The sequence below is a fragment of the Rhyacophila brunnea genome, unplaced genomic scaffold (assembly GCF_057557595.1).
Source record: "Rhyacophila brunnea isolate RB1 unplaced genomic scaffold, BYU_Rbru_1.0 scaffold_9, whole genome shotgun sequence".
Lineage (NCBI taxonomy): Eukaryota > Metazoa > Arthropoda > Insecta > Trichoptera > Rhyacophilidae > Rhyacophila > Rhyacophila brunnea.
Window position 1 is genome coordinate 15,978,623 of NW_028233361.1, and position 19,064 is coordinate 15,997,686.

The 19,064-nt window shown below is 33.8% G+C and overlaps 1 long non-coding RNA gene across 1 annotated transcript; it reads right to left on the reverse strand.

The window, feature by feature from the left end:
* Positions 1-4,325: 4,325 nt before the first annotated feature.
* Positions 4,326-17,331, reverse strand: LOC147063334 (uncharacterized). Its single transcript, XR_015072054.1, has 3 exons — positions 17,279-17,331; positions 12,398-12,644; positions 4,326-9,826 (listed from the first exon to the last, which is right to left on the reverse strand). It is a non-coding gene; the product is annotated as an uncharacterized LOC147063334 (long non-coding RNA).
* Positions 17,332-19,064: the final 1,733 nt, after the last annotated feature.

A 19,064-nucleotide genomic window follows, 5' to 3' on the forward strand; every position in this document is an offset into this window, starting at 1 on the left:
TCAAAACAAAGTTTGTGGTTCTTATGGTACAATGCTTGAGACAGTCGCAAAATCACATCTCCGGTTGCACCAAATGCTAATGCAGTTGGCTTGTTTGAAGCTCCTTGATAAATTTCAAACTCGTACATATAACCTGAAGCTCCAGCTCGAACCCAAACTTTTATGCCCCAAGGATTTGGTTTTGATTTTATAAACTGCTTTATAATAGACCTACCTTTAAATGGAATGATCATTTCATCTATAGATTGGTGTTCTTCTGGTGATACAGCATTTGCAAATGTTTCAGATAGCGTTGTTAGTATTGGTCGTATTTTAAATAATTTGTCTGTGGTGCTAGGCATGTCCGCATTGTCAACAAAGTGGATATAACGACGGAATAATTCAAATCGTTTTACTGACATACTATCAGCAATAATGTCACATCGCAGACCTCTTTCCGTTGACCAGTACTGCCTGATCCTGGCATATCTGATGTAGGTCATTATTATATTCATGCCCAATTCACCAATCGTCATTTTAAAGTGATCATATCCATTTTGAGTGGCATATAAATTGGAATTAAGTACAATAAGATCCATTAAATCGTCTGGCCAAAGCTGTTTGAAGAAGTCAATAGGCCTTTCTTCGTGAAATAACTCATGCTTTCCCTGAAATATAGGTGCGTTATTAGCGTGCATATTTTCCTTGCCTGAATACCATAGAAGTGGTCGATCCGGCATAGGGAATACCGGAGTAGTTTCAAATTGTCTGGTTGCAGATGGTGGGGTAGCTGAGGTCTCAGCATGCTCCTCCCCTTCTTGTGCCGCTGGCTCATCCTCATCAATAATCACATCATTGACATTTCGTATATTCCAATCTGGATCAATAGTATCATCATCATCAGAGACATTGTCATCCTCAGGAAACTCAGTTACAATTTCCTCAATCTCCATCTGTGTCAGAGGTATATCTGTCCTCTATATTGACTATATATAAAAAATTTCCGGTCCCAAATATTTTTAGTAAAACTAAAATATATTTATGATAGTATACTATATTTACAATAAAACATAGCTATACGCAGCTGCCTAAGCCGCTTTTTTTATTTTTAAAATAATTCTAGAAGTCAGCCGTGCGAATTGCAAATTGGAGGTTATGTACTTCCCGCTTGGCAATAGAATGATGAAACAAGTACTCTATCACAATATATTTGTAAAAAATATAATGTAAATCGATAAATAAATGCATATTAAATACTTATGTACATACCTTTTTTCACAACACATAATATAAATGGGAACAAAATGACTTGCAAAGTCAAGTGTCACTCGCGAATTCGTCGAGTCGCGACCGCAAACGCGCAATGGCTGATACATCGACCAATCGTCGAAATAGTGTTTTGCGAGCGATTGACATACACTTCATATTAGATGGTTTATTTCATAGCCAGAGAACGTTCTCGACAACGTCTTGACGCACTAAGGTTGATATTTCCAAATTTAGTGTATGACTTATGATAAATGAGGTGGTCGATAAATAAACCGTTTTCGGCCTTTGCCCTATAAAGGGTTAATGATGATCGCTATTTTCCAGAATTTCGGCAAGTGTACAAGTGTCAGACATTTATTTTCTACTAACAGATTTTCTTCTGGGAAGTTCTTTGAGAAATTTTGGCGGATATCTATGGTGAGGTTGTCGTGTCCGGGTGCCTTTTTTGGGGTCATGTTATGTAAAACAGATAATATCTCAGTGAGTGTGAATTGGATATTGTCCTCTCCGCCCGGAATATGGTTGTCCAATGTGCATCTGATGTGTTGTTGTATCGGCGTATCTGTAGTTGGATCATCGTACGGGATTTTTTTTTATTAGGCAGTTATTAGGGCATTAGCATTAGCTTTTGCGGTTGAGTGCTTTACTCCCCCTGTGGTAAGTGTTGATTGTATGTTGCTACCCTTTGTTCTTTTTGTTATTTTGTGTAGCGAAACCCGGGTTGCAAAAAACAAAAATGGGATAATACAAAACTCATCTCATTTTATTGTTGTTTTTTTTTTCTTCTCCATTTGTTCCAACTCATCTCATTTGTTTTTGAATGTCATAAATAATGAATCTGGTGCCTCTAAAAATGCCTCTTTTATCATTTCTCTGTCTTCATATGGTTTGTTCTTATTAGCCATGATCTGTACTGTATCTGTAATGTCGTTCCGCGTTGGATTTTTCCCTACAGCTACACTCGCATAGCACAATAAACAAACACATTTTCTTAAATTTCAATGAAGAAAAAATCGTCTTCCCATTCTGTGTGATAATGGTAGGTTTATTTTTTAGCGGCTCTCGTGGTGCAGTGCGTAAGGCTCTTGCCTTCCACTCGAGAGTTCTGGGTTCGATCCCGGTGAGGATACAACATTTATGTGTTTTTCTCAAAGCCCAGGTGTTTATGGTTGTTCAAAATTACTAACAACCACCTTGTATGAAAAAGCAGGGACATGGTTATTAATAATTCTAAAAAAATAAAAGAACGGTAGGTTTTATCTTTTTTATTGTTATTAAATTTTTTTGTTGACAGGATGAAACACAAAATGAATAGTAACTTTGTAAACATCAAGCTTTGACAGGTCACTTACAACTGTGTAATTATCATCATAACATTGCCAAACAAAATTGACCTTCGATTGATGCATAGATTCATAATGCATATAGGCCTAAAGGACATACGGTGCCATTCCCTTTCACGCTCGTTCACTCACAGTTAAAGTGACGGGCGCTAGTGCTTACTTACTTAGGGTAATGAGCATTCAGTGGGGCGCCTAGGCAATCTTGGGCCTGTATCCCCTTTATATCCAGTTACTGTCTCTGATGCTGCTTGTAGTTTTTCTTTTTCTTAAGAAGCTGGCCTCGGTGGCTTCGCGACCGACCGAGGCCAAGTTGAAGGTCTGTAGGTAGATATCTCTTGGTTTTAAGTTTTTATGTGGCGACAATTCAATTATAGGACCGTCGGTTCAGGTCACGGTGCGCTCTTCTTCTCGGCATCAGGCACTTCCATTCTCGTACTCCTCTTCCTCCAAGTCTTCGTCGTTTTCTTCGCAGTAGTCATCGGGATCGGCATTGTCTTCCTCTGCGTCATGGAAGGTCTGTTTGAGGGCTTTTCGTCTTGAAATATCGGTCTGAGAGTGGTTAACCCAGGGTTTTCTTTTTTAGAAAATATTCGCAAGTATTACGAAATGTAGTTCGTTGGTTCTGATCTGTGGGTTCGGTTTGCTGAGGGTTTTCCGCAGCATAGTCGATTTTGGAATTTTTTTTCTTTTGTTTTTTATTTGAGGTTCTTCTGTGATGGTTTGAGGCGAAGTTATAGATCTACCATCATAAATTGGCATTTCAGCGAGGGCGCTAGTATGACATTGAGAAAGTTGCCATAACTAACAAAAAAATGGTTATTTTTAAATTTTTATTGGTAGTAGATATTATTAAAATAATAAATTAACACAATCAAAATAAAAACGTGTTACTTTTTTTATAACCACGAGGAAGAAATGCATAGTTGGAAATTCAGAAATTTGGAAAATATAAAGTAGTATTGTGTATATTTTAGTCATAGAAAAAAATATAATAAAACAAGCAAAAATAAATTAAATTATTTCTAAACTAAATTTCTTTATAAATCCGTTTACATACACAAATAATAAGTAAGTATTAATTTATATTGCTATCCAACATTAATATTTTTTTATATCATAAAAAAACAAGAAATTACTTGCGTTGTAATATAAATGCAACTTGGTAACACTGAACATCTGTCATGGCGGCTGGCCACTTGTATTCCATTATCGATAGAAATAATCAATTATTTTTGTCCTTTTTCGTCATCGCAGAATTGCCATAGTTTTAGAATGATGTCTCTGGCATTCCCACAAACTGTTTTAGAACTACTTGCCATTATGCACTATACTTATTTCTTCTGTATTTTCAATAATCCCGAATTCTGCACGCTGACATTTCACAATGTAAACATTTGACTCAGTCTTGAATAAATTTGTCATAACGCCCAATCAGTAAACAATACTGCGGAGTTATTGTCGGATTGCGCTTCGTCTCATTCATTTCTTCGTGGAGATTGGTTGTTGATTATATTAAAATATAGCTTACTTTAAATACTTACCAAATAATTGGTGCTAAGTAGCTATCGATAATGTCAAATATTAAAAGGTGACATTCATTTATTAATAATCTAAAATGCTCTTTATGTTTTCATAATATGTACAAACAATAAAAATCTTGCGAGCAAGAAAATCAGCGCACCTAAATTAGCAACAAACACTCGTTCGATTATAAAATAAAAAATATCAAATATAATATTAGTATTAGGTACATTTCTTATTTAAAAGGAAAAAGCTTTTTTTACTTGTTGATCTCCTTTTTTAATAGGTATATTTTATTTATCAACACTAAATATAATGTGTTTTTGATATTTTGACGCCATGAGAGCTAGATAAACGCAAGCGCAATCCATAATTCGAGAAACATGTTGTAAAATTAAATGGCATTTGTGACAAATTTATCCTCGATAGACAATTTTAGTTTCAAATTCGACCGGCTGACGACTTACGATGGTAGATCTATAGTTCTGAGTGTTAGTCTGTTTGTTCTTCTGAGATGTTGGCCTGTGTCAGTGATGTGTCGAATTCTGGTTCAGGGTCTGTGGGGAAGTCTATTGTGTCGTATTCTTCAATGACTTGGCAGTTTCTTTTGCGAGTTGTTCGGCGAATTCGCCCCTATAGTAAGAGAGACATTGGAGATAATTCCATCGGTCTTCCCTAGTTTTGTGACATTCACTTGATCGCGGGGTGGGGTGTTGTATCTGTTTTTGTGGTATTTTCCAGATTAGAGGGTTCGGAGAGGATCAGAGTCTCTTCGATCGTATCCTCTTCTTCGTTCATCGTGTCCTCATCTTCGCTCAGATCTGCATCGGTCAGATTTGCTTCTTCGATTAGAGTTTCCTCAGCGTCGTCATCTTCTCAGTCTGATATCTCAGATGCCTCTTGGCTAGTCTGAAAGTATTAATCTGGATGGAACTACAGTAACGATTTTTTCAATGCTGTCATTGTAATCTACGTGCAGTGTGGTATTTGAAACTGTCGAATGTTCTTCAGTAGGCTCGTTGGCTTGGCCGGTACCTCATCGCCATACTCATGATTCAGTTTCTCTTCGATGAACTCAGTAGTTGCACTGTGCTGGTCTTGTATGTATTGTGAGTTTCCAGAGAAGGCTTTTACTTCTGAGATCGTCTGGAGTTGCTGTGCTTTTTGCTCGCTTGTGGTACATAGGGGTTCTTATATTCTCCTTGTGCACACACACAAGTGAGGCCATGTGGTATTATATGCATTGCTGACTTGTCATTAAGCTAAGCGGCGATACAAATGAGCGAGAGACAGACAAAGTGTATGGCGCAGTTCCCATCGTAATAACATTGCTGACTGCTTCTCTATTTTACTTCGCAAATTTATACATATGACAAAATATTCTACGCGAGCTACCGTTTCGCTATCACAGATCTTAAAGTATTAAATATTGATATTCATTTGCACTACCCGGACAAGTTATGACCCACCCGAGGTTACCTGCATCCAACCAATACATGCAACATAGAAAGAATCAGGGACGGGATGAACCATTTATATTGAGTGACTGTATGTCTCTAGTTTCTAGCGTGATCCGACAGAAAGGGGTTCCCATTATCTTATCTTGAGCCACGCCTCGGAAGTTTACAAATCTAGCTAGATAAACTAGCTTTCCACAATTATTGAAAACGAGAACCTTAGTAGACGCATTCACGTCACCAGATTCAGAAGTGAAGGTAATGATATCATGTAGAACGAGATAATCAATAACGCTGCTACGAATAGATTCAGCGTTAGTAGTCAAAACAGAGAGATCATTGTGATCAAACACTTCACCCTTAATGCATGAAGAGTCAATAATACAACCAAAAATTTCTTCTGGACTCATCCCCAAATGTCCAGACATGTCGTGAGAGACTGCAGCGTTCCAAACTGATTCAGTACAGGGAATGGCGCCGCGACTTCGATCGGAAGTATTCCTATCTCGACTGACGTTAGGAAGCGCGGTTTTCTTTGCAACTTCACTAAGTAATTCGAAAGCGCTTGAACCGATAGAACTGAAGGAATCACGTCAGTGCGGCGTACTCGTGCCACCAATCTGCGAAGTTGACTCAGCACTGTGGTCAACAGGCTTAGAGGATTGAACATCTCTATATTCAAATGGGATTATCCCTTCTAGTGTTACCGCCGCGTCTTCCGCTATCAGACGTGCCTCTAGTAGAGTTGGAGTCGCGACGGTCCGTTCTCTGGTATTCATCCTCCGCCCATCCCAAATTGGAAAGGAGGGGGATGAGACCTGTGTCTACGTGAATACGCATTAACATCAAAAATTAGAACGATCGTCCCCTTTGATGTCTGCTGTACCTTATTACGAAAGACGCCCTGGTCGAGCGTTCTGCGGAAGTGAGTCTTATTGGTACCAGGGTCAAATTCAACGTGAGTTCGAATAATAGGGAATCTTCCCTCACCCACCACATTCTAAATATTGATATGTTCGATCTCAAAGTTGGGCATCAAAAAAAATATGATGTTTTTTGTGTTTGATTTGATGTAAGGATCCAATGTGTTCCGCAAATGGCCAACAACCATTCCTTGCTAAAAGTGTTAATATAATCTCCACTCTTTGGTGTTCCGTATGCCCTGCTTGGGCAAACATGTACTACTAAGGTAAAAATGTAAAATGTTTTGTCTAATTACCAGACTATTCTTCTGTTCAAGTCACCGAACAGGAATATCATATCATTTATTATAATGCTTGTAAAAATATCTGTATTTATTAATATACATGTTGGAAATTGCAGTCTATAAAAATAATTGAGGTGCTGAGGATGTGTAATTGTAATTGTAAATGTGTAATTGAAAAATCTACATTCTCAGACAAGCTGAGTCAATAAATTCAAATTGCATACAGTTGCTATTATGAAAACCTGATGAATGACACCACTTTGTACACCGAGTCGAATGCTGGGAAGAAAATGGTTGTCTTTTCATGCAAAGCAGTTACATGATGGAATCCTTTTGGTGATGTAAAAACGGCTTTTTAATTACACATCACTTGTTTAATCCTCAATTGAACGGTACTGGGAAAGAACATGTTAAGTCAAACTGAGATGTCGTTGATGTGACTTTAAAGTCAAAATGACTCTAAAGGTCGTCGGTTTTTGTCTGGCGTTTCACAGGGGGAGACTTTAGGTTTATGTTTCCTATGCACTATCAAGAGTGTCAAGTCTGACGTGAATGTAGATCATAGACAATACATGTTTTTACCCTGAACGAAATTGACATTTCTTGTTTTTAGCCTGTATGATAATTTTCAATGCTCTATAATGCTTTGACTATTACTGTTAATGCCGAAATTAAAATAGCGCCTTGTGACATACCGTGTTCTTCACCTGTACCCTTCAATTTTAAAAGCATCACAATTGATGTTGTAAGGGTGTACATTACGAAATAAAACACACTTAAAATTTTACACTTATTTATTTATACTTCAGTTATGATTTTGAACTTTGTAATAATAATACATGTTTTGTAGTGAAGTTACTTTTCATGTTTTCCACCTAATTATCTACACCGACTGCAAGCAATTTTAATTCTTTAACAGTTATTATATTATTAATTAAATTTTTTAATTCATTTTCATATTATTCGAATTAACTTGCCAAAGCATGTATGTCGCGTCAGGCTACGGACGAATTACCTCACGGGTTCTTTTAAACTTCTGAATATACATTCTGTGTATATTTTCTAAACAATATTTATCATTTTAGTGTGAAAATATTCATGATAAACTCGATGAACATGTTGTGTTGGTAAGTTTTCACAAATATTTATCATTCCGTTCCTATTTCATATTTTTTAAAGGATCTATTTTATCCCGAAAATAGCTGGCCTACAAGTGTCCACCTAGTAAAAATATGCTGGCAGTGATAAGGTTAAGTGCTTTGGGTTTTTTTTTTAATACAAATAATCAATCAACAGTGTATTTTCTGAATTCATGTGACCCTCTGTTCCATTAGAATGAGAAGAAATATATTAAGTACAGATTGTACATTCAGACACAATGTATTACAACACTTGGCATACTTCTTTATTAAATTGCTTGTTATGTGTTTCTATAAACAGCTTTGAATACTTAATGCCATGCTATTTTGTGATAACAAGAAAAGCAAATGACGAATCTTTCTCAGATTGAATTTAATTGAGATTAATCGGCTTTATTGTGTTTTGTTTTCATTTAAAAATTTAAAAAAATTGTCTTTCGGCGGCAACATTAGGGGTTCAACATGAAGTCAAAGATCCCCTATATATAATATGAGATTTAAATTGGAAGTGCATCGCTACATTATTATGATAACAGTTAAATTTCTCGAAGCTTAATATTTTATTACAAATGAAATTCGAATTTAAAAAAAAATATTTCACTGCTTTTTGTGTCTTAAAATATGTAACAAAATCTGCGTGGTGAAAAAAAAGAAACAATTTCTCTACATACATTTTTTACATATTATTTTTGCAATACAACATAAAATATATTTATTTCTTTCAATAGAACATGATTGTGACCAAATTCTTTCATATATTATTATAATTAATTTGTTAACTAAGGCTTTTTTTGTGAAGTAAATTGTCAGTTATATTTTAAAAAAAGATAACCATTGAAATTTTTAAGTTTAGTTAACAGTTCATAAACTTTCATTAATTAATATAAACACAATTACTAAAAATGTATACCCAATTTTAAAATGCTGTTATTGTAACAATTCTGATATTTTCTGAAAACAGATATTGATTTTTGGTAATGACTGAACAATTTATTTAATTTAAACACGCATCTGTAAAACGTGTGAAGAAATTGCAACCATACTCACATCGAGACGTAATGGAGTTTATTTCATTAGCTTTAAAATAATCATGAAAGTGAATTTATTCGAAATGTAAATAGTGAGATATATTATATAAGATCGTTTGAAATTAGTTCAATCCATGTTCATGTTCTATTTTACCATTCATTGTTGAATATTCAAGAGTACATATTTGAATCCATATTAATTTTTGTACATAATTCATAATAATTAATTTTTGTTGTGTACCTATCTAATTTTCTATACTTTGTACAAACTTAACAATGGTGTAATTTGTTAACTGTTTAAATATATGACTTGTTAACTTTACATTTTGTTTTTTTATTTATTATTTTTATACACATCAAAAGGTAGCCATTGACATGAAGAATCAAAATAAATTGTTTTAATTGTTAGGTAAACTATCTACACAAACATTCGTACCGCCTCATTGACAGTGAACCTTTACTAAAATTAATAAACCATGCTCCAACGTTTATAAAGAAATAATTTGTATTATTCGTTCACAAGAGGCAAACTTAGTTAATACGTATGATTACGTAAGGAAATTAAAAAAAAATCATCGTAACCGATTCAGCAATTTGCTATGGATATTGTAAAAACTTGTTAATTAACAAAATTTAACATTTTTTACTAAGCTCACAATATAATGAAACCTAATAAATAACACAGCGCTTTGCTGTAGAAAAATTAATGTATGAGGTAATGTAATAAAAAAAAAAATATTTCTTTACAGAGTAAAAATATATATATATATACGATAGGTTATCGACAGTAAGTCCATCTTGAGAGCTGAAATAGTGTGAACGATGGCCGAGCGGTTTCCACGTCAGCTTATAATGTCATGAGTCCCAGGTTCGAATCTTGGGTCTGGCAAATAGATATATTGTTATTTAATTTGAGTTTGGAGTCGAGAGTATGGACCTAATAATTTGAGTAAGTGGCTAACATCCATTTCTTGTAAAAACAAAAATTTGTTAATACAAACCTCCTCCCTGTGGTGGCCCATATGATCTTATTAGGATCGGGCATGGTCAAAAGAAAGAATAAGAATTTTTTAGCGATAAGCTTTGTTTTGTGTATGTTGTATTTTTAAAATATTTTTTTTATTCTCGAAATTTGCTTCCAAAGTCAGAGACATTTAATTTATTTTCATTATTATCAAATACATCTTGAGTTCTTACTATCCATCATGTTATAGAGGACTAAATGTGAAATTTTATGTAATAAGTCGAGTAATAACTTGTTCGCACCAAATTTGGACTTACTCTAATTTACATCTCTAATACAGTTATAAAGTCGCTCAAGAAGAAGGGTTACTTTTATTTTACAATAAAATAGAATTACATTTGATAATAATTATTACCCAATTTCACTATTACATTTAACACAATATGTGTAGTATTCAGTTTAATTAATATTACACACTCCACATTAATACACATGTTTGGATAGCATGCGTTAAACAAGACAGCAAAATTTGGACTTTACACAAGTATGTTTGTACAACCTGAATGCTTGTAACCAAAATAGATATCAGCTATGAAGGATTCGTTTTGAAAAGTTACATTAAATCACCGATAATCCAGATGGTTTTTTTCATCCGATATTCCACCGATTATGCATCCTATCGATCATATAATTGAAATATTACAGCACCTGTCCAGGGACCAACTTTTAGTAGGTGTTGATTTTGACAGATGTTATGTTACGACTTTTTAATTACCACATTTAAATAGCACGTTAATTATATCTAATGGCCAATGACTCCAAACGCTCCAGTCGCGGTGTTAGCACTAAATGAGTTAACTCACAATTAAATTTATTAAGGCAAATGTGATATTTGATGAAAGAAATCTTGGAAATAATCAAAATACTACGGCAGAGATTCCCAACCAGAGTGCTATGAGTGTTTGGTAAGTGTGCCGGAGGATATTGTTGTGTACAATAAGATATATTTATTTATATATATTATATTTGGTCCAATGACAATGATATTAAAATTATTTATAGAAAATATCCTGATAAAGTTAATGGATTGGTTGATAACTGAGTTAATAATTGAAATCCCTTTCAGTCGATATTTTAATAATAGTGCTATGGCAACATCTGTGATTGCTTGTGAAGAAAAGCACCATTATTTTGAGAAAACTGACACTCAACAGTTTAATTAGGATTTGTAGTCTTTGCAACAATATTAAGGACTTTGATCCTTCTGAATTCTGTTTTATTCTAAAAAAAGTGTTTTCATATATTATATAAAATGCAATAAACACGAAGTTTGCAGCCACACGTCTCTGTAAGCAATCTTTCTTTTTGATGGCCGTCTTTAAAACTAAAGATATTGAATCTTCTTGGTGGAGTGTTCTGTGTTTGTCTTATATTTATAGATTTATATGCAACAAAAAACATGATTATATGCACTAAAACCAAGGACATATGCAGTTAAAAATTTACATTTTTATGGAAAAAAAATGGAAATACCCACTTCACCCAATATTACTGATAAAAAATCGAATAACAAATTTATAATATCAATCAATATAATACAATAACACAAATAATCAATATAAAGTTAATCAATTACAATTTTAAAAATAGTTTGTTTACAAGTACTAATAATTGAATAAGAAATGTAATGTAAACTATACACAACTTTAAAAGACAAAAACGACACACTTAACTAGGTACTATTCCTAACTACTACATATTTACTGTTTTTTTTCTCCGAAAAAAAGTTATAATATTGTGCTCTAGCATTAAAATTTTCCGTATGTCTGTCAGTATTTTGTTTATGCGGAAAACGACGTCAATGTCCACAGAGGTGATTGCGCAAAATTTAAATAAAGGTGTCCAAGTTGACTTCACTTTTTTTTATAATCAACAGCTCGGGGATGCCATTAAGTGCATCTAAACTATCTACCTACCTAATTTAGTACTTAATATTTCGATAAGATAATTTAAAAAAACTAAAACTATAAATGCAAAAGCCCTAAAATATGCATTTATTTATGAAATTTGCAATAATGTCTCAAATATGCATTTATATGCACAATAAAATTTTATTTTTTGATTCTGCGTCTTTCAAAACGGATTTCTGTGCAACTCTCATAGCTGTGGATACACCCTAACAAAACATGCACTAGCACAGGGATGGCGAACCTTTTAACGTACGCGTGCCAAAATTTCCCAAATAATATTTTTCGACTGTGACGTGCCAAGAAGTTTTTCAAGGTGAAAAAAACAAGTTTTTTAAAATTTTCTAAAAAAAGACTTTGAATTCCATTAAAATAGTTTAAAAATTACAATTGTTTTTAGAATTACATAAATAAAAACACATTTATAATCATAAAATTGTCATTAATTATGTAATTATAATACTTGTGGTTCCACTTAATGCACATTGAACATGGTATTTTCCAGTTTAAGGAAAATAAACACCTTATTAATGATGCTGGAGGTCTCAATTTAAAAATAATTCCATCTTCTGTAATGTAACGTCGTCAATTTTAGGATAATATTTATGCAAAATACACCATTTTTCCAACAGTTTTTCTCAAAAATTTCACATTATAAAGATTTTTAGTATCCTGCTTCGTAATATTTGATATATTTATATAATCTGGGCGTCTTGGGAAAACTGGTCCACTTCACTTCCTGAGATCAATTTGTATGGCTCACTTCACCCCTAAAAAGTCGATTTTTTTATTAAAAAAAAATATTAAGAAACTGCAAACAACTCGATTAATTTATTAAGAGTGGGCCGAACAGCAACAGGGTCATTCATAGTTCATTCAGAGAGTAATCTCAGCGTTGAAAGGACGTCATTTTAATTCAGTATAACCTCAAAAACCTCTAACCATCGGGGATTTATTTTAAGAAACGCAATAATTATTAATTACAATTCTCGGTCGAATGAATAATCATTATTATTATTATTATTATTACCTTCAAACATAACATGTATGTGACGTAAGCTGATGCCGGCTGATGGAATACAGGGCTGTCAAAATAATATCAATCTAATGGTACGTTTTAAAAAGTTACAAATTTAAAGTTAAAAATAGCTTACTGTACAGATGGAATAATTACATACTTCCAAGCGTCAAACGGCATACAACATTCATCTAAAATAATTATGAAAAGACTAGCTGATTATGTTATGTTATTTTTGTATTGTTCTTATTTTTTTGCTTATCAAAATATTTCACATATTATCTGATGATGTGTATTTTGGATATATCGTAATATGTATCTTGTCTCATTAAAATTGCTATTAAGTTGATATAACATAGGAAAATCTGTAAATCATTAAAATGTTAATTTCGTTAAAGTTTTTAATTAAACCGGTGCAATTACATATTAGATTTAAACACTGTTGTACTGTGTGACTTTTATAATATCAGATAGCCTTACGCGACATGGGCAAGATAAAAAATAAAACTGTAGGATGTCGGCAGTAGAGTAAACAAAACCTAGCTCATTGGATAACCGAATGGTAAGCAACTTTATATATTATATTTTCCCGCCAAATTGCACACAATTAAAAACGATTTATCATAAAAACAAGTAAGACATCTTCGACAGCCCTGGGTGATTCGATAAAGTCGGCAGTTTTTTTTGTCTTGTTCTCTGCGATCCGCTAGCTTTGAATAAAATATAATCTGTGGGTGACCACGTTAATAGTCATTTTTTATAAGTATAAATTATTTCTTGCATTGGCTTTACTTACCAACAAAATACAATAATTATTGTACCTACCAACTAAAAGTAAAGTTGCGTTACTTGTTTTTAAAAGTGTCAGACTAAATTAATTAAACAAATCGGGTAATTAATAAAAAGTCATTAATTGAGTTAGCATTTACTTGGTAGAATTCCATTTTAAAAGAAATGAAAATATAATTAATTATATTTTCATTTCTTTTAATAAAAAGTCACTTTCTTTTTATAATAAGCAGACATCACTATATAAAATTTTTTTTAAATGTGCATTAGAATTAAACAATATGTAAGGTAAATGTACCAGTAGTTGACCATTTAAGAAAAAAAATCAACAAAAGTAACGATTAACGTTTAGCATTACACCGAATGTTGGCAAAGCAAGTCCACTCATAATGGGTCAAATGTCTTAATTAATTTGACAAGACAAAAATTAAGAAAGGGTCTGTTACAAAAAAATTGTGTTCAATTTTTCAAGACCATGTTTTTGTTCCAGTAGTTGACCATCCAAAAAATTGAAAGTTCCAGTAGTTGACCACTATATGTTTCAGTAGTTGACCATGTCTAATCAGGGGTTCCAGTAGTTGACCACTATATTTTTCAGTAGTTGACCATGTCTAATCAGAAGGCTTTATGGCAAATCTGTCATCAGAGTTGCCTCAGGGCTTCCTGTCAGACCACTCTAGCCCATAGCTACTTGAATCAACTTGGTAGCAATGGGCGGTTCAGTAACAAGTTACATAGGAGAGGATTTTGTTTGACAGCCAATCATCAGCTTTCTTCGGGTAACAAAAGGTGCAAAATTAGTTACTTCAAACTAAAAATACAAAAATATATTTATTTTAGCAACTAAGTACATACATACTACATAGTAACGCATAGGCTCAGTACTTACCAAAATAAAACTTAACATAAAAATCCTTAGATATTCTAAATAAAGTCCAATTCCGGAACTAAATAAATATTACGAGTTTTGCTTACTTGTGTCGGGTCATTTATATGGGATACTACCGCCTTCCATTCATAGCTAAGTACATCGGGTCGCTCTGGCCATTTCCATAGTCTCCCGCACTTTTGCATCGATGAAATGGTAGCTTTTACTTTAGAAATAAGGACGATTTTCCCCGGGAAGTATTATAATATAATGTTCATTAATGACTTCCATAACGGGCAGCCATCGAGTTTTAGGCTTAAAGCTTTCATCACTAGACTTATGCCATTCACTCTCCGCTGAGTCTGAAATGTCAACACTTGGGTTAGAAGACTCGGAAGAAAAACGCATTGTCTTCTTGACTGCTTTCAGTTCCCCCATTTTTTTTCTTCCTTCGCTTGCTCATTTAGTTCTTTCTTTCTTTGCCTCTCTGCAGCTCGTTCTTTTTTCAACCGTTCCATTTCTTCTTTCTTCCTCTTTTTGTTTAGGAAATACTCCTGGCAAGGTTTACCGGAAACACTGGTAAGGGTTTTTTCCCTTTATTGCTTTCTTCTTGAATTTTTCTTCCCCTTCACCGGGGAAGAAAAAATATTTCTCGAATGGACTACGAATATTTGATGGACCTGCCACGGGTTCACTGGCGATTGGAGACGAATCACCATCACAAGTCGTTAGACCAGCCACAGGTGCCCTAGCGATTGGAGATGAAACATCATAATAATTCATAGTATTCCAGGCGGCCAAAGACATCATATCATCGGATTCCTCTTCTTGCAATGCCTCATCGATGAGTCTGACCGGGTCAGGTGGAGTGATATTTTCCAACTCATTTTTTACTTTTCGTCACAGTGCGAACAGTGACTTATCATCTTTATCAGGTTCGTTGTTTTTGCGGAATGATTCAAGATTTTCCTCATCAATGTTTTTACTCAGGAACTCTCTCTAAATACCGCTTGGGTTCCTCTGATGTAACCATTGAAGCACACTTTACGATTCCACAAACAACAGACAAAGTCCACATTTTCGGAAATTTCTTGAGGAATTCTTTTGTACTTGTAGAGGACTCTCGTTGGTGTGACAGCCCCACCGACACTCCCTGTTACTATGACGGTTATACATTCTTTATCGTCGGCATTTACCTGCTGGTACACTGTCTCGATTTCTTTTTTGGCTAAGACCCTGCTCCCCTAGGGGCGGCAGGTTATATGAAAGTATGGTGAAGCAGGCAGGTTATATAAAAAAGTATGGTGAGGTAGGTTGATAAACAAGTTGCGGCAAAACTAACGTTAACATTATTAATTATATGGGTACGTTATAATGACCAAAGTAAATCCTCCGTGATGCCCTGCATTTTTTTTATCGCGTCGCTATTTCTCGTAAGTTGTCGGCTATTGTTGGCCTGCTTCATTCAGTTGCTATATATTCAGGGCTATAATTCAAGAAATTTTTGTTTTTCGAAGAAAAAATACACAAACCCGTTGCTGAAAAAATAAAAAATAAAAGTTGACGCCTAGGTCATCTACTGGACAGAACCACCCTAGACACTTCTAATTAATAAATAATCATTGTTCCATACTTATGAATGTAAAAATTGTTCAAAACTAAGTGAAATAATTTTATTCAATTTATCTAATAGTTGACCACCCTGGTCAACTACTGAAAAAGTATTGAAAAAAGTTTGAGTAGTTGACCCCCCCACAAACTTGCTTCCTTGTAAATATAACTTAAAAATTACAAATGATATCGATACTTCAATATTATTACTGCCCGTAATGCATTAACTTGATATTATGAAGTCAAAAACATTAAATTGGCATATGTTTACATCCACTGATATCCTTAACAATTTACTTAAGAAATAAAAAATAAAATGCTTACGGCGTGATGTGTTGTTTTCAAATAGCTGCTATGACGCTCCTATGACATATGGTGATTTGTTAGTTCCTCAATCCGACCACAGATGGCTTCACTTGTCTCAACTTTACAATTTAGAGCAATCCCGTGTCTACGTTTCTTATTTTGGGCATTTTATTGAAAAAAGGTCAACTACTGGTACATTTACCTTACCTATTTTTTTTTTAAAATAATTATGTAATAGGTCTTACACATTCAAAATAAATACTATTCATTAATAATATTTTTTGGATAGCACATGAAATAAAAATGTAGGTAGATATGTATTTCAACATCCTTCGTATGTTTAGCTCTCGGAAAATTTCAGATTAAAACGTTATTAATATATTATAATTAAGTTTATATCGTGGCTATCCATCATATTGGTTGCAATATTTTCCACTAAACAGCTGATTAACAAATTGAATTTAGTAACATTTACGTGTATTAGAAGATATCATTTTTGGTCACCCCATATTTTATACACTTTGACAGTGTTATGATTTAAATTAAATAAGAGATCATTATTTACTTTAGACCAAAGCATTGTCGGCGACCTTTGAATATTACCAGTAGAGCAACAATTCCGGACCACATGTAAAAAAATCATATTTTCAATTCTGTAGAGCGTCCCCTTAACTGTACCAATTAGGAAAATTCTACATACATGAAATGCACATGATATAAGTAGGTAGTGCTCTGCAATAGTAAGTTATAAAATGGGCCATGAGAAGTTGCGTCTTAAAATTATTTGCGGGAAAAGATCAATAGACACTAACCTGACACTCGGATGTGACGTTCTCGACGGAAAGATCACAATCACCATACTGTCATCCAACCATAGACAATATTTTTATTTTATTTAACGCAACAGTGGTACTACACAGCTACACGAACGATTTTTGTATGGTCGGCTGATGTCAAGTACCACTTCACCCGGATGGCCCACTACACATAGTTTTACGTTACCTACTACGCAACCTATTTGTCAATTCGACCTGTGTGGCAATGGAGCAGCGGCATTACGATAACTCCTCTTTATAAATATTATACTTTCGCACAGTTTTTTCTTTATTGTATCAAATTGAAATCTTACCTGTTTCACGTATATTACAGCTATAGTGAAACAATTTAACTTTGAAATTGCACAGATCGCGATTTATTAATTCTACTATGCACGAATAATTAGAAACAAATTACCTATGGATATATTTATATTATAATATCGCACCCAGGGAATAATAGTGGCACAAGTCCAAATTGTCATTTTTAGTTAAGTATGCAAAGATGTTCCTAGATATCATTTCTATCCGCACAAATAGCGGCATAATTCTTAAAAAATAATGGTGGCCTTAAAAGCATTTTTGTCATTATCATATTGTAAAATTTTACTTGAATTCAAGCAGAAATAGTGGCACAATGATCGTTGTGCCATTGTCATAACCAGCCATTGTGGATAACATTCAAAATGAGATGACACAAGTGTGCCAACTTCACACTAATATTAAGTTGTGCTACTATTCTTGCGAATGTTTTGTGAAATCTATGGTCTTAATTCAAAATCTGACAGGGCTGTTGTTTACTTTACAAGGTCTAAAAGCTATATTTTCGGTGTTCTTAATTGACATTAAGTAATACATAATAACGTCCAGCCGAGTTGCAAGGATTATGAAAATGGTGCAAAATAAACAAATGCCAATGGATAACAAGGTATTTATGTATGTATTGTGTCAATAATCATTAAAAAGGTTATGATATTGTTTTATTCATTCTGCATTTTAACGTTTACCTTATAATTATTCATCCATATTAATATTTTATTGGTAATAAATCATCAAACAAGATTACATCTGTGTTGTATAATATTTTGTTAGAGGACAGAGATGATGACAATCATATTATTGAGGGTATTACGAGTGAAAAACCTTCGGTCATTACAACCGATTTGGGACAGAATAATATTACTGACTCCACTGACTCCTCGGTTATTATAAACTACACAGTTAGAGCTACACAGGACAATCTTCCACGTTCAATAAATGGTTTCAGATATAGTTTTGTCACATGAAGTTCTTCATTCACATAATAAAACCACACCGGATAATGCTAGTAAAATATTGATTGTATTAAAACTCTGAACTCAGTAGTTGTATCTCATTTATCAGACGATATAATAAATTATGACTGATAGTGATGGCTCATTTGCAGATTAATATTGGATTCCTAATAATTGTATTGTAAATGAAACTCGTCTCGCGTTGGTTTGAAAATCAACGTGAAGAAAACCAACGTTTTGTGTAATGGCACCTGTCTTGATCCAGATTTCCCTCTGAATAGTGATGGGTAAAAGTCGAGAGTATTGATAGCTTCAAATACCTGGAGATACACATCACAGGATATGGTATTTTGCAGAGAGAGCTCGCTATCCGAATGGAAATGGCTGGAGCAATATTGAACTCGATGAGGAGTGTCTGAGACTCACGATTGCCGCCTATTAGGCGCCTGCATTCTGATGGTGCTGCTTTATGGTAGTGAATCGTGGAATCTTACGAAGGCTCAGAGAAA